Source organism: Gossypium raimondii, chromosome 12 (genome assembly GCF_025698545.1).
Source record: "Gossypium raimondii isolate GPD5lz chromosome 12, ASM2569854v1, whole genome shotgun sequence".
Taxonomy (NCBI): domain Eukaryota; kingdom Viridiplantae; phylum Streptophyta; class Magnoliopsida; order Malvales; family Malvaceae; genus Gossypium; species Gossypium raimondii.
Window position 1 is genome coordinate 21048618 of NC_068576.1, and position 16816 is coordinate 21065433.

The window sequence follows — 16816 nt, forward strand, 5'->3', positions numbered from 1 at the left end:
TTGAGCTCCCCCAAAACTAAAGGTCAAGATACATTTACATCGATGGACGGGACTAGCCATATCCCTTTATTTTAGGGATTTACAAGATATGCCATATCAAATCTTATCTAATCTTTACAAGATATGATTCCCTCTATCTTCTAAGATTAGTTACCATATTAGACTAAGTTGTCATGTCTTCATTATCGGGCCAACCAGGCTTCAATCTGACAGGCTTCTTCAATAGCTCTTTGAATTGGGCCAGTTCTCGTGGGCCAAATGATCCCCATCTGAGTAATAGACCTCTATTGGAAGTGTTTGGTGCGATGGTCACGGGCTTTGAACATCAGCCCGTGACACTAGACGGTTCGATTAGTCTTTTGCCCCTATACCCAAGTCAGATGAATGATTTGCACGTCAGTATCGCTGCGGGGCGAAGCCAGAGGAAAGGCATAGTTCACCATTTTTTGAGTCCCGACAGGCATGCCCTCACTCGAACCCTTCTCAAAAGATCAAGGTCGATTGGCGGTGCACCCGCGAGGGATGCCACCAATTAGCTTCCTTGCGCCTTACGGGTTTTCTAGCCCGTTGACTCGCAGACATGTCAGACTCCTTGGTCTGTGTTTCAAGACGGGCCGAATGGGGAGCCCAAAGCACGCAGGTGCCGAAGCACTCTGAGACGGCGTGTACTGAATCCCACGATCGAGGCGATGACGTCTCAACGGGCGTATCAAAGGCCCAGGCTTGGGCCGCTGCTACAACCCGCGTCGGTCCATGCCTCGAGCCGATCGATGGACAGACTCTCGCCTTTCCACATCCGACCGAGGCGCGTCGTTGACCCCCATCCGCTTCCCTCCTGACAATTTCAAGCACTCTTTGACTCTCTTTTCAAAGTCCTTTTAATCTTTCCTTCGCGGTACTTGTTCGCTATCGGTCTCTCGCCCGTATTTAGCCTTGGAAGGAATTTACTACCCGATTAGGGTTGCATTCCTAAACAACCCGACTCATAGACAGCGCCTCGTGGTGCGACAGGATCTGGGCACGACGGGGCTCTCACCCTCTCCGGTGCCTTTTTCGAGGGGACTTGGGCCCAGTCAGTCGCTGAGGACGCTTCTCCAGACTACAATTCAGACGCCGATGGCGACAATTCTCAAGCTGGGCTTTCCCTGGTTCACTCGCCGCTACTAGGGGAATCCTGGTAAGTTTCTTTTCCTCCGCTTATTGATATGCTTAACCTCAGCGAGTAATCCCGCTTGACCTCGGGTCGCGATGCGAGCACCATCCTTGCGATGCCAAAAGGGTTCAAGCGTCTCGATCAACGAACGCGCACGACTCCGAATGAGGTTGCTTACAGCATTACCACCGATCGTCGTGACAATGATGTCGTCGAGGAAATTTAGGCCAACTACTGGCTGTGAGCGCACGGGAGGCCAATTTTTGCCCGCGGTCCAACTGAGGCTCAAGGGCTTATGGTTGGATGGGGCGACGATACGTGACACCCAGGCAGACGTGCCCTCGGCCTAATGGCTTGGTGCGCAACTTGCGTTCAAAGACTCGATGGTTCACGGGATTCTGCAATTCACACCAAGTATCGCATTTCGCTACGTTCTTCATCGATGCGAGAGCTGAGATATCCGTTGCCGAGAGTCATTTTGTATATTTTACGACAAGAGAATAACATCACTGAAGCACCGACACCGTGAATTGTGCGGCGACAGAGGACGTGCCCCTTTTTTTGCTTCGATTACTTGGCGCAATTCGTGCCGCGGGTTTGTTTGTTTTGCCTTGAAGAGGTTAATCCTGGCATCTCACCCCACCCGATCGGCAAAGGGATGACGAGACTGACCGCTCGGAGACACGGGGGTGGCGAGAGGCTAGGATGTACCCGCACCACCTCTGATGTTGTTTACAATGCGTTCATGGGTTGTTCTGCTGGGCAGGTTTCGATAATGATCCTTTCACAGGTTCACCTACGGAAACCTTGTTACGACTTCTCCTTCCTCTAAATGATAATTTTCAGTCGACTTCTTGCGACGACGTAGGCAGCGACCTGCCCACGTCGCCGCAATCCGAACACTTCACCGGACCATTCAATCTGTAGGAGCGACGGGTGGTGAATACAAAGGGCAAGGACGTAGTCAACGCGAACTGATGACTCGCACTTACTAGGAATTCCTCGTTGAAGACCAACAATTGCAATGATCTATCCCGATCACGATGAAATTTCAAAGACTACCCGGGCCTGTCGGCCAAGGCTATAGATTCGTTGAATACATCAGTGTAGAGTGCGCAATGCCCGTAACATCTAAGGGCATCATGCACCTATTATTGCCTCAAACTTCCTTGGCCTAAAAGGCCATAGTCCTCTAAGAAGCTAGCCACGGAGGATCACCTCGAGGTCTTGTTAGATAATGTAATTAACTGCATAAATCGCTTCCACCAACCGAGAACGGCCATGCACCACCACCCATAGAATCAAGAAAGAGCTCTCATCATCAATCCTTACTATGTCCGGACTTGGTAAGTTTCCGTGTTGAGTCAAATTAAGTCGCAGCTCCACTCACGTGGTGCCCTTCCACAATTCTTTTAAGTTTCAAACCTTGCGACCATACTCCCTCCGTAACCCAAGACTTTGATTTCTTATAAGATGCCGGTGGAGTCCTAAAGCAACATCCATCGATCCACGGTCAAGATCGCTTATGGTTTAGACTAGACAAGATTCGATCGCCTTCTAGCCCCCAACTTTTGTTCTTGATTAATGAAAATATCCTTGAAAATGCTTTCTCGCTTGTTCGCCTTCATAAATCCAAGAAATTCACCTCGACTATGAAATACTGAATGCCCCGACCGTCCTTGTTAATCATTACTCCGATCCCGAAGGCCAACACAATAGGATCAAAATCCTATGATGTTATCCCATGCTAATGTATACAAGCGTAGGCCCGCTTGAGCACTCTAATTTCTTCAAAGTAACAAATACGAGGAACAACCCTACCAATTAAGGCCAAGAGTGTATTGCTTTTAGTAGGGACAAGCAGATCGGTGCTCACCGTGAGGCGGACCGACCGCCCACCCCACGTCCAACTACGAGCTTTTTAATTGCAACAACTTAAATATACGCTATTGAGCTGGAATTACCGCTACCATGGCTTGGCACAGACTTGCCTCCAATGGATCCTCGTTAAGGGATTTAGATTGTACTTATTCCAGTTACTGCACTCATAGAGCCCCGGATTGTTATTTATTGTCACTACCACCCTATGTCGATTGGGTAATTTGCATGCTTGTCGACTTCCTTGGATGTGGTAGCCGTTTCTCGTGCTCCCTCCTAATCAAACCCTAATTCTCCATCACCCGTCACCACCATAGTAGGCCACTATCCTACCATCGAAAATTGATATGGCAGAAATTTGAATGATGCGTCGCCAGCACAAAGGCCGTGCGATCCGTCGAGTTATCATGAATCATTAGAGCAATGGGCAAAGACCGCGTCGACCTTTTATCTAATAAATGCATCCGTTCCAGAAGTCGGTGTTTGTTGCACGTCTTAGCTCTAGAATTACTACGGTTATCCGAGTAGCAAATACCATCAAACAAACTATAATCGATTTAATGAGCCATTCGCAGCTTCACGAATCAATTTGTTCATACTTACACATGCATGGCTTAATCTTTGAGACAAGCATATGACTACCGGCAGGATGAACTGTAGCATTCCTTCATGACGTCAAGATCGCTTCAACATGCCGCGTGAGCAACGAAGAGGTCATAACAGAGCACGAGCATCGACCATGTCAAGAGACAAAATGCATAAGCATCGAGAGATAAGGGCCTAAACCCTACTCTCAAAAATATTTTCTGCATCCGAAAGCACGATCGAGCACCAGTGCATCGACGAGGCCACGCCAGTTTAAGGGGGCGCACTTGGGACACAAGGCACGATTGAGGTCCACCACACACCCTGAAGGGAACGAGATGCAGAAGGGACGGCAACACATCCCTAATTCCATCTGGCTTAGGTACGCAACACAGAATCCCGATCACACCCCTTGAGTTCAGTTACAACAAGGGGAGTCAATGAAGAGGAGTGCGACTCGATAATTCGATGGAAGTAGCATGGATCCTGCCAATACACACAACCAAAACAACACTCATATGCCCATTGCATACTAGTAGTAGTGCCCACGCACACCAGCCAACAGCCCACCCAACCAATCAAATGGTATGGGACCGGAGGGAACAATGAACGCAGGCGCACCACAACTGATTGGCGCGAGAACTATGAGGGGAAAAATCCCACTAGGACTTGGTTGAGCCAAGACCGAGCCTATAAACTCAACTTACACTCCCCAGTGAGCTGTTGCCGTCAAAGGGACTTGGTATTAGGGTTACGGGCAGCTTTGAATGCGGGCAAGGGCTTGGCAAAGCCAAGGCGCCATGTGGTTGCCGACATGGGATGCAAAAGGTGTCCCTAAACGTGACGGGAGCAGATGGGCAAACCAAGCTCGAGCCCATAGCAATGCATAAGCCACCACAAGAGATCTTTGCCCGATATAGGGAACTTCGTCCTGGAGTCATTGGTTACATTTCTATGGGCACTGGCTTGACTGGCCAGAAAATCGTCTCCTCGGCCACTAGCGCTGACGACAAACTCACCACCGTTGATGAGTCATTGCGGGACGACCAGACCCCCATAGGGGGGCTAGATGCACCCTACCTCGGCTTGGAGGGGGGGCCGCGTCGGGGGGCAGCAGATCTCTACCCCTTAAAGAGCTCAAAAAACTTCGTCAATGTGCTAGCAGGAAACATTCGTCTGTCTAAAACGGGGACACTTTTCTTTAGCCCGGACATCCCAAGCACCAAGGTACCGATGGTGCTCGAGGCTACTGCCCATCCAAGCACCAAGGTTGCCGATGGTGCTCGAGGCTACTGCCCATCCAAGCACCAAGGTTGTCGATGGTGTCTAAGGCTCCCGCACATCCGAGCCACCAAGGTGCCAATGCTGCTCGAGGCTCCCGCACATCCAAGCCACCAAAGTGCCGATGGTGCCTGAGGCTCTCGCACGACCAAGGGCCTATTTTGCAAATGGTGCCGAAGGCTCCCACACGACCAAGGGCTTAGTTTGCCGATGGTGTCCGAGGCTCCCACACATCCGAGTACCCAGGTGCCGATGGTGCCCGAGGCTCTCGCACGACCAAAAGCCTAGGTTGTTGATGCTGTTTGAGGTTCCCGCACATTCAACTCTAAGGTGTCGATGGTGCTCAAGGCTCCCGCACATCATAGCACTGAGGTGTCGATGGTGCCCGAGGCTCTTGCAAGACCAAGGGCCTAGTTTGTCGATGGTGTCCAAGGCTCCTGCACAACCGAGCGCCCAGGTGCCGATTGTACCCGATGCTTTCGTACGACCAAAGGCCTAGGTAGCCGATGGTGCCAGAGGCTCCCCCAAGACCAAGGCTTACTATTTCGATGGTGTCCGAGGCTCCTGCACATCCGAGCACTTAGGTGCCGATGGTGTCCGAGGCTCTCGTACGACCAAGGGCCTAGGTTGTCGATGGTGCCTGAGCCTCCCGCACAACCAAGGGCCTAGTTTGCCGATGGTGTCCGAGTTTTCCGCACATCCAAGCACCTAGGTGTCGATGGTGCCCGAGGCTCTCGCACGACCAAAGGCCTATTTTCCCGATGGTGCCCGAGGTTGCCGAGGCTCCCGCACTACCAAGGGTTTAGTTTGTCGATGGTGTCTCGGGCTCTCGTACATCCGAGCGCCTAGGTGCCAATGGTGCTCTAGGCACTCGCACCCCGAACGACCTATGTTACCGATGGTGTCTGAGGTTCTCGCACATCGAAGCACCAAGGTACCGATGGTGCTTGAGGCTCCCACCCATCCAAGCACGAAGGTTGTCGATGGTCTCCGAGGCTCCCGCACATCTCAGCCACCATGGTGCCGATGCTGCTCGAGGCTCCCGCACATCCGAGCCACCAAAGTACCGATGGTGCCCGAGGCTCTCGTACGACCAAGGGCCTATTTTACGGATGGTGCCCGAGGCTCCTACATGACCAAGGGTTTAGTTTACCGATGGTGTCAGACGCTCCCGCACATCCGAGCACCCAGGTGCCGATGGTGCACGAGGCTCTCGCACGACCAAGGGCCTTGGTTGCCGATGCTGTCTGAGGTTCCCGCACATCCAACACCAAGTCGATGGTGCTCAGGGCTCCTGCACATCATAGCACCAAGGTGCCGGTGGTGCCCGAGGCTTTCACATATCCGAGCACTCAGGAGCTGATGGTGCATGATGCTTTCGTACGACAAAGGGCCTAGGTAGCCGATGGTGCCCGAGGCTCCCCCAAGATCAAGGGCCTAGTTTGCCGATGGTGTCCGAGGCTCCCACACATCTGAGCACCTAGGTGCCTATGGTGTTCGAGGCTCTCGTACGACCAAGGGCTTAGGTTGCCGATGGTGCCCGAGGCTCCAGCACATCCAAGCACCTAGGTGCCGATGGTGCCTGAGGCTCTCGCACGACCAAGGGCCTATTTTGTCAATGGAGCCCGAGGCTCTAGAGCCTCCCACACGACCAAGGGTTTAGTTTGCCGATGATGTCTGAGGCTCCCGCACATCCAAGCACCTAGGTGTCGATGGTGCTCGAGGCTCCTGCACGACCAAGGGCCTAGGTTGTCGGTAGTGTTCGAGGCTCCCACACATCATAGCACCTCGGTGCTGATGGTGCCCGAGGCTCTCGTATGACCAAAGGCCTAGGTTGCTGACAGTGTCCAAGGCTCCCACACATCATAGCACCGAGGTGCCGGTGGTGCCCGAGGCTCCCGGACAACTGAGCACCTAGGTGCCAATGGTGTCCGAGCCTTTCGCATGACCAAGGGCCTAAGTTACCGATGGTTTCCGAGGCTCCCGCATGACCAAGGGCCTAGTTTGCCGATGATTTTTTAGGCTCCCGCACATCCAAGCACCTATGACTCGATGGTGCCTGAGGCACTTGCACGACCAAGGGCCTATTTTACCAATGGTGCCCTAGTCTCCCGAGCCTCTCGCACAACCAAGGGTTTAGTTTGTCGATGGTGTCCAGGGCTCTCGCACATCCGAACGCCCAGGTGCCGATGGCGCCCTAGGTAGTCGCACGACGAAGGGCCTATGTTACCGATGGTGTCCGAGGTTCTAGCACATCCAAGCACCAAGGTGTCGATGGTACTCGAGGCTCCCGCATGACCAAGGGCCTAGGTTGCCTGTAGTGTCTGAGGCTCCCGCACATCATAGCACCAAGGTGCCGATGGTGCCCGAGGCTCCCACACGACCAAAGGCATAGTTTGCCGATGGCGTCCGAGGCTCCCCCACATCCGAGCGCCCAGGTACCGATGATGCCCGAGGCTTTCACACGAATAAGGGCCTAGGTAGCCCATGGTGCCTGAGGCTTTCGCAAGACCAAGGGTCTAGTTTGCCGATGGCGTCCAAGGCTCTCGCACATCCGAGCGGCCAAGTGTCGATGTTGCCCGAGGCTCTCGCACAACCAAGGGCCTAGGTTGCCGATGGTGCCCAAGGCTCTCGTACGACCAAGGGCCTAGGTTGTTGATGGTGTCCAAGGCTCCCGCACATCCTAGCACCAAGGTGTCGATGGTGCTCAAGGCTCTTACACATCATAGCACCGAGGTGCCGGTTGTGGCCGAGGCTCCCGCACGACCAAGGGCCTAGTTTACCGATAGTGTCCGAGGCTTCTGCACATCCGAGCACCCAGAAGCCGATGGTGCCTGATGCTTTCGTACGACCAAGGGCCTAGGTAGCCGATGGTACCCGAGGCTCCCCCAAAATCAAGGGCCTAGTTTGCCGAAGGTGTCTGAGTCTCCCGTACATCTGAGCACCTAGGTGTCAATGGTGTCCGAGGCTCTCGCACGACCAAGGGCCTAGGTTGCCGATGGTCCTCGAGGCTCCCACACAACCAAGGACCTAGTTTGCCGATAATGTCTGAGGCTCCCGTACATCCAGGCGCCTAGGTACCGATGGTGCCCGAGGCTCTCGCACGACCAAAGGCCTAGTTTACCGATGGTGTCTGGGGCTTCCGCACATCCGAACGCCCAGGTGCCGATGGTGCCCTAGGCACTCACACGACGAAGGGCCTATGTTATCGATGGTGTCCTAGGTTCTCGCACGTCCAAGCACCAAGGTGTCGATGGTGATCGAGGCTCCCGCACGACCAAGGGCCTAGGTTACTGATAGTTTTCGAGGCTCTCGTACATCATTGTACTGAGGTGCCGATGGTGCCCGAGGCTCTTGCACGACCAAGGGCCTAGGTTGCTGACAGTGTCCAAGGCTCCCGTACATCATAGCATCGAGGTGCCGATGGTGCCCGAGGCTTCCGAACGACCAAGGGCGTAGTTTGTCGATGTTGTCTGAGGCTCTCGCACATCCGAGCACCCAGGTGTCGATGGTACCTGAGGCTTTCACACGACTAAAGGCCTAGGTAGCCGATGGTGCCCGAGGCTCCCGCAAGACTGAAGGCCTAGTTTGCTGATGGTGTCTGAGGCTTGCGCACATCCAAACGCCCAGGTACCGATGGTCCTGAGGCTCTCGTACGACCAAGGGACTAGGTTGCCGATGGTGCCCGAGGCTCTCGCACAACCAAGGGCTGAGGTTGTCGATGGTGTCTGAGGCTCCCGCACATCCTAGTACCAAGGTGCCGATGGTGCCTGAGGACCCCACACGACCAAGGGCCTATGCTACTGGAATGGCTCGCGGGAGCACTGTCGGGACTGTTCGTCGGAGCACCGCCAGGATGGATCGCCAGAGCACCGCCAGGAACCTAACCGGCGGTGGGGGGCACCAACGTCTGAGCATGCGGTGGGCCTGGGCAGTGCCCTAGACAACCCCTACTCGCTCAATATCACCTCCCCCTTCGGAAGGATCATTGTCATAACCTGCCCAGCAGAACGACCCATGAACGCGTTGTAAACAACACCAGAGGTGGTGCGGGTGCATCCTCGCCTCCCGCCACCCCTGTGTCTCAGAGCGGTCAGTTTTGTTCAATTTTCTACTGTGCCGTGCCATGTTCTACCCACCATCTCGAACTCGTGCCATTTTCTTATATACTGTTTTGGGCCAACATAAAATTTTCAATTAAAAATACTAAGTGACCTAAAATAAACTGACCCCATTTCAAATATGTGCGAGAGCGTCGAGCACCATCGAGCTGTTGGATCGCTGGCACCCTTATGGCGCAGTGAAAAATTAATAATTCGGTGATCCCAACCAGGAATCCATGTGTGAGGAACGAATCGGGGTGAAAAGGTTGCGAAATTACCTAATATTTATTTAGAGTAGACAGCAACGCCTCAACAACGAGTAGTCTGATCTGCTGTCGAACCAAGTCGCAATCTATCGTGATCCCAGCCTCTACGTAATCCACCCAGTTGACTACGAACGGAAGAAATCCCCAAAACCGTTTTGAAATTGATTTTTCTTTGACGGCTGCTAGACCCAAGCAAAGAAAAAATGGGATCCTTATATATCTATTATTTTTAGCTTTTTTAGGAATTAAATAAATATAATAATATTTTAAACCAAAAATTATAATTACATTAATTATAATATAATTTCAATAAACCATATATTTATTTGAATTCATATGCTAACCAAATTCATGTCCTCATTATGCGCACAACAACCTTGTACATAATGTGTTGAATTTGATTCTTGAATTAAATTAATTCTATAATTAATTTAATTCAAGCGACCCCAAAAACAATACCAACTATGGCTTATTCCGCTCATTTCAACTATAGGGTGTGACCTCAGAGGTTCTCGTAACGTTAGCAAGTAATACTAGAACGATTCCAATGTTACAAACAATGAGTGGCATCTAGCAATGCATCGTTGCTACCTAAGTCACAAGAGATCATGATTCGACATAACCTTTTTATGATTAACCTTTTATGCAATAATCCTTAAGTCCTTTATCTCTAGATTGGACTCAAGTCATGGAATAGTCACACTTGCATAGTCCATTCCATGTTCCTTGATATCTTAAGTAGACTACGATATACAAATAAGTATGACATCTCATATCAACTTATTTGAGCATGGCCATGCATTTCTAGTCTCACTTAATCAAGTGGCCTAAGATATTACTCCCATTATGTTGGAGGGACTTATTCTATATCGACCAACAATATCCCTCTACATCGATTGTGGTATATCCAACATCAGCCTTTATAGAACAACCAGTTACGATGTACGTTTGACTATATCAAGATATACTACTCACGATGTTGGGATTATGATGATCTCAAGTCTGAGGATCATATACATATTAATCTCTATGACTAATGTCGTGACAATTACATAATAATCCTAGAAACATACTCATAATGGGTCATTCCAATATGTTGTTCTCTAACACACATATTCATGCATCGATTCTGACATTCCATATCAATGATAACTCTTTATCATCAATCAACTGCATGTTAGTCTTAATGCATTATCGTTGTCCTATCCAACAATAATACTTGACTAAGGATCTTTTAAGAATAATCATATTATTCTCAAGACATTATTATAAAACAGTTTATTTATACACACAGAAAAGAAACTGAACTAATAATGTTAACGCCTTATATTAACAAACATGATAAATCAAGTATGTTATTACAACCATCTCATGATTGATCTTTGGGCATACTCTAACACAAGCACCTTGGTGCCTCGGATGTGTGGGAGCGCCGAGCACCATCGAGCACATTGGGCCCTTATCGACGCGGAAGCGTTGTGCTAAAAAAAGTGTCCCTGTTTCTGACATATGAAACCTGTCCCTGTTTTGGATATATGATTGTCGCCTGGTAGCTCATTGATAAAGTTTTTTTAGCTCTTTAGAGGGGAAGTGATGTTGAGCGACCAGGGGTTATCCAGGGCACAGCCCATGCCCATCGCATGACCGGATCTCAGTACCCCCCACCGTTGGTTAGGTTCCCGATGGTGCTCCGGTGAGCCATTTCGGTGAGGCATCCCAGAATATACAAAACGATGCAACAAGTCCCTCCCTAATCATAAAGGTAGAATTCCAATATCATTACATGTGACGTACCCAACAATGAACGAATCGTCCTGGTCCCTCCCCAATCCTAAAGGTAGAATTCAAATATCGTTACATGTGATGTACCCAACAATGAACGAATCGTCCCGGTCCCTCCCCTTGGTCATGCGTGAGCCTCGGGCACCATCGACAACCTAGGCCCTTGGCCGTGCGGGAGCCTCGGGCACCATCGGTAACCTAGGTGCTTCATCGTACAAGAACCTCAGACACCATCGGCAAAATAGACCCTTGGTCATGCGAGAGCCTTGAGCAACAACGACACCTTGGTGCTTGGATATGCGGGAGCCTCGGACACCATCGGGAACCTAGAACATTGGATGTGCGGGTGCCTCGAGCAACAAAGGCACCCTGGTGCCTCAGATGTACGAGTGAAAGAAAAGTGTCCCCGTTTTAGATATACGAGTGTCACCTGGTAGCAGCGTCGCCTGGTAGCAAAGTTTTTGCGCGTGTTTCTGATTTTCCTCCAAGATTTAGATGATTTGGATTCTTATTTTTTTGGCTTGTGTGTCTGCCTTATTCGTCTTGAATATTATGGCAGTTTAGGGGGTTTGATTGTGTTGTTCCTTTGTGTTGTAGTTCTTTTACTATCACTATTTTCATGTTTTCTTCTGGAAGTACGCCTGCGTTTGATTACATTTGGTGTTAGATGGTGATTGATCACTGGACAAGACTTTTGCGCTGTTTGTCGTTGACGTGTTTGCGTATAGGGCTTGCCAGTCTGTTTTGCGGTGTTTTCATTTTCTTGGTGGCAGAGGGTGTTTGACCGCTGTAAAAAACGTTTGCGTGCGAGGCTCCTCAGTCGGTTCTTTTCAGTTCTTTGGTTGACTCTTTTTTCTCTATTTTTTCTCTCTCTCCATTGAATTTTGGTTGTATTTACGTGGGTTGTGCTGCTTTTTGCATGGTTTATGCATGGTTTTGATGCTTTTTTGTGGGATTTTACTGATAGCCACCGTGGTCGACACGGAGGTTTTGTCTTAAGTTTTTTGACTTTTCTTTTTCTGTACGTTTCTTGGGCACTGTTTTGCATGGTTCTAGGTTTTATTATTCTCTTTCTGGGGTTGCATGTTTTCCTGCATGTAGGGTTCGTGTTTTTTGCTTGTTTTCTTTGTTGTTTTACGTTTTCTTTTGGGTTTTGTAGATTTGTTTCTCTTTAGGTTCTGGGTTTCTCCCTGGTTCTTTTTTTTATATTTCAACTGGTTTTCCTGGTTGGCCGGGCTTGGTCCCTCCGCCTTGTTTGTGGTGCAGGGGTTTTTGTTTGGTTCTCGGCTCGCCTTTGGATTTCTCTCCGGCCTGTGTTGAGGGTTTTGTGGTTTTCTTTTTCATTCTTTCTTGTTTTCTTTTTCCGTGTTGTGGTAGTTTTCTTGCGCGGCCGGGTCATGGAGGAGAAGTCAGAACGTGAAATCAATCCAATGACGGAGGAAATCAGTGACCTATTGAAGAGGCTGAAATTTTTAGAAGAAGAATCCGTCCAAATTGTTTGCAAAAATGAAGGTCACAGTGGGCGCGATTTCGAGTCGTGGGCAGTCGACAAGATTATGGCGACAGAGACTCCGAATAGGGAGGCTATGTATAGGGTCTTCAAGTCGCTGTGGTATACGAAGAAGAGGTGGATTTTGTCGCGTTAAAGGAAGGGGTGGTGATTGTTAAGTTTGGGTGCCAGGAGGACCGCAGTCGCATATTAAACCTTACGCCATGGCTGTTTGATAGGTGTTTATTCTCAATGTTGTCGTTTGAGAAAGGAAAGGACATAGAGTCGTATGAGTTTTGGTGGTCGCCATTTTGGCTTAGGATTTAAAACATTCTTTTAGAGCTTATGGATCGACAGACGGTGTTGGATGTTGGAAATGTTATGGGCGAGTTGGTGGCGATTGACTGGAAGGACTGAAATGGGGGGTGGACTAAATTTGTTAGGATCAAAGTTAAAATAAATGTATTAAAACCCTTAAGGAGAGTGGTGAATTACTGGACAGGGAGGGGACGGAAGTGACAGGGGTAATAAAGTATGAACGGCTCCTAGATTTTTGCTATGCATGCGAGTTGATAAGACACTCGAGCAAGACGTGTAAATTAACAAGGAGGGCTCGGCTTTGACTGAGTCAAGCCTACAATATGGTGGTTGGATGAGGGCACCGATTGTAAATTTAACCCAGGACAGATGTATAAGGAGAAATAGGGTGGAAATTGTAAAACAAAAGGCTCAAAGGAGTGATGATAGGGGGGAAAGCCAGTCAAATTCTATAGGGGAAAGTGGGCTGATGGGACAAAAAGAAAAGGAAATATCTGGGGAAGAGGAGTCGATGTCTACCTCCCCTGTGGGGAAAAAGATCCATAGAGTTATAAGGGACAGTATGGGATGGTTTAAGAGCAAACGAAAGAGGCACAGGGGTTTAGGAGGAGAAAGTTTGGAAGAAATTCTGGCAAAAATGGTTAAAAGGAGACTGTTAGAGAGCGTTTCACCTTTGAAGACGGTGGCTGGTGACCAGCCACGCCAAGAACAATGAAAATCTTTAGTTGGAACTGTCAGAGGGTTGGAAACCCCACGACAATTCGTGAGTTAAAGAAACTTCTCGTCGCAAATGTTGCTGATATCTTTTTCTTATGTGAGACTAAAGTCCACGCTAACGAGTTTTCCCGTATTCGGTCCATGTGTAGGATGGAAGGGTGTTTTGTTGTAAGTTCGGATAGGAAGAGTGGTGGAATGGCGCTGATGTGGAGGGAAGGTGTGGATGTTAGGTTCAGAATTACTCAAGATTTCACATTGAATCGATGGTCTGTAGGGAGGATGGGGATAAGGTCTGGTTCATTGGCTTTTATGGGCATACTAAGCCAAGTTGAAGGAATGATGCGTGGGAGATGTTGAGAAGAGTGAAGAGTATGGTTAATGAAGGTTGGGTTGTAGGAGGTGATTTTAACGCTATTTTGAACGATTCTGAGGAGGATGGAGGTCGCAGAAAACCTAGAGCCGTGACGGATGAGTTTGGAGATATCCTGGGGGAGTTAAGCCTGATAGATGTGAAAACGTTCAATGGTTGGTTCACTTGGTCTAATAACAGAGAAGGAAATAGGCTGGTGAAAGAAAGGCTGGATAGGTTTGTCATTTCGGACGATATTATAGAGAAAATGTTGTACCTTTCTTCTTATATTGTGCGCCAGTCCAAGTCTTACCATGAAGCCATCCTAATGGACTTGTATGGGAATAGGCTGAAGGCGAAATGAAATGATCCGAAGGTTTGGTTTAGGTATGATCGATGTTGGGCCAAGGAGCGGGAGGCCGAAGACATTATTTCAAGTATTTGGTCCAACGAAGTCACCAATTTGCTGGGAAAAATGGAGGTGAAACGGGAAAGGTTAGGCCCGTGGCAACACCAACAGTACAGAAAATGAAATACAAAGTTAAAAGCTTGGATAAGGATATCGGTAGACTTATGGATGGGCCTATGAACGAGAGAACTACGAATTTGCTAAAGGAAGCTCGATATAAGCTGGGCCAGTTGTATGACTCGGAGGAACAGTATTGGGCGACTAGGTCGAGATCCCAGTGGCTTAGGGAAGGGGATAGAAATAAGCGCTACTTTCACGTGAGGGTGTTGGGGCGTAGAAAGAAAAATAGCATCGATAGGCTAAAAGATGAGCAGGGTAACTGGCATGATGACAACGAGGAGATCTGCCACTTTGCTTGGGATTATTTTAATGGTTTGTTCAAGACTTCTTTAGAGTCGGTGGAGGATAATGGTGTGTATGTTATTCCCGAAAGCATAAGTGAGGATATGAATATGAGGTTGAATGGGGAGTTCTCTAAGGAAGAAATTTTGTTGGCTTTCAATCAAATGGACCCTCGTAAGGCTCCTGGGATCGATGGGCTGTCGGGGAGTTTTTTTAAGGACCATTGGACGACAGTGGGTGAGGATGTTTTGTGCCTGTACCAGGACATTCTCAATGGTTATAGGAGTGTTGAGTCTATTAACGAAACACTCATTGTTTTGATTCCTAAAGTTAAAAACCCGTGTACTATGGCTAAGTTTCGTCCAATTAGTTTGTGCAGGGTTCTTTACAAGATTGTTTCTAAGGCTCTTGCTAACAGGCTTAAAGCGGTCCTTCCTCTATGCATTAGCCAAAATCAGAGCGCTTTTGTCCCTAATAGAATGATCCATGACAACATTCTTGTGGCTCATGAGATTATGCATTATCTCGGGAGTTCTAAAAATGGCCCGAATAAGGGATGTGTGGCAAAGCTCGACATGAGTAAAGCCTACGATCGCGTGGAATGGAGTTTCCTTAAGAATATTTTGATTAAGATGGGTTTCTCTGATCTGTGGGTTAATAAAATTATGGACTGTGTGTGTTTTGTCTGGTACAAAGTTAAATGTAGCTCCAATATCTCCGATATCATTGTAATACCCATTTTTGCCCGACCCCTAAACTAATTATAAAAACAAAATTAAATGTCCGAACAAACAGTCCATTTTACATATATGCGGCCTAGTTACAAAATAAAATAAATACCCAAAATAAAAACAAGCCTAGCTAAACCCAAATACATCAGACCCAACTAACTAAGCCCAAATTCAAACCTAAGCATGGCCCACTACCCAAAATCAAGCCTGAATGTCCCCAACCCAATCACCTAACCCTAGCCTTGGTAGCTTACGCTCCTCGCTTGACTCACACAGACGAGACACGCCTCGGTATGCAGATAGCTCTCCTTGTTCGCGCGTGCCAAGCCTCAGCCGCCTCCGAGCCGAGCCACGCCACGTCCTCGTATGATACCTGCAAAACAACAGAGCAACATCGCAACAAACCAACAACAGCAGAAATACACACGAAAAAATGCAGCAAAGAGGATTTTTTTCTGATTATTTTCCTTTTTTATTTTCTTTGTAAAAGCTGGCCATAAAAGAGGGCCATTGGAGTGTTGTAAAAAAAGAGAGGGGGGATACACACACAAATAAATAACACACACACACAATCAGCACACACGCATATTGTAAAAAAACTCAGAAAAAAAAAGAAGATCAATAGACAAAAAAATTCAAAAAAGAACCCAAGAGGTGATTTAATTTTCGTCCTTTTTTGTTCTTGCTTCTTTTCCTTTTTTTTTCTCTGGTGTTTCGAATGCAAATCATTGAACGAAAGAAAAAGGGGAGCTTAAAGTGTTAGACGTACCAGGAGGCTAGATTTTCGCTTTCTCTCGCGGCTATCGGAGTTGAAACAGAGATAGAAGGCCATAGAAAGTGACAAACGCAGAGCGGCGCAGAGTGCTTAGGTTTCTTAGTTTGTCTTCCTTTGTTTTCAAATAACAGATTAGTTTTAGATTAGGGTTTCTATTTTTTTTACGTTATTTGTTGATACGGCGCTGTTTTAGCCTCAGCAGCCCACGCGGTGACCCGATCCGGGGAAGGATCAGCGCACTTTGGGCGTTGGGTCTATTTGCGCATTTGGTCCTCCTTCCTTCATGGCGTTTTCAATTCGGTTTTTATTTATTTATGAATTTCACGTTTGATTTTGCTTTTGCTTCAATTTGGCCCAGGCTGTACGCAGCGTTTTGGAGGGCTGGGAATATTTATGAATTAGCCCTCCATGTTATTCACACACTGTACATTGGCCCTTACTTTGTTTATTTATGTTTTTCCTGTTTATTTTGTTTTAGTTGTAATTTAGCCCCTCTTGTGTAATTTGTTTCTTTTAAATTCATTTAATAACTCCATTATTTTTATTATCATTATTATTTTTTATTAGCCTTTTATTAT

At 48.2% G+C, this 16816-nt stretch overlaps 1 non-coding gene across 1 annotated transcript; it reads right to left on the reverse strand.

The window, feature by feature from the left end:
- Nucleotides 1-1472: 1472 nt before the first annotated feature.
- On the reverse strand, nt 1473-1628 carry LOC128035747 (5.8S ribosomal RNA). The gene has a single exon (XR_008192297.1). It is a non-coding gene; the product is annotated as a 5.8S ribosomal RNA (ribosomal RNA).
- Between the last annotated feature and the right edge of the window lie 15188 nt (nt 1629-16816).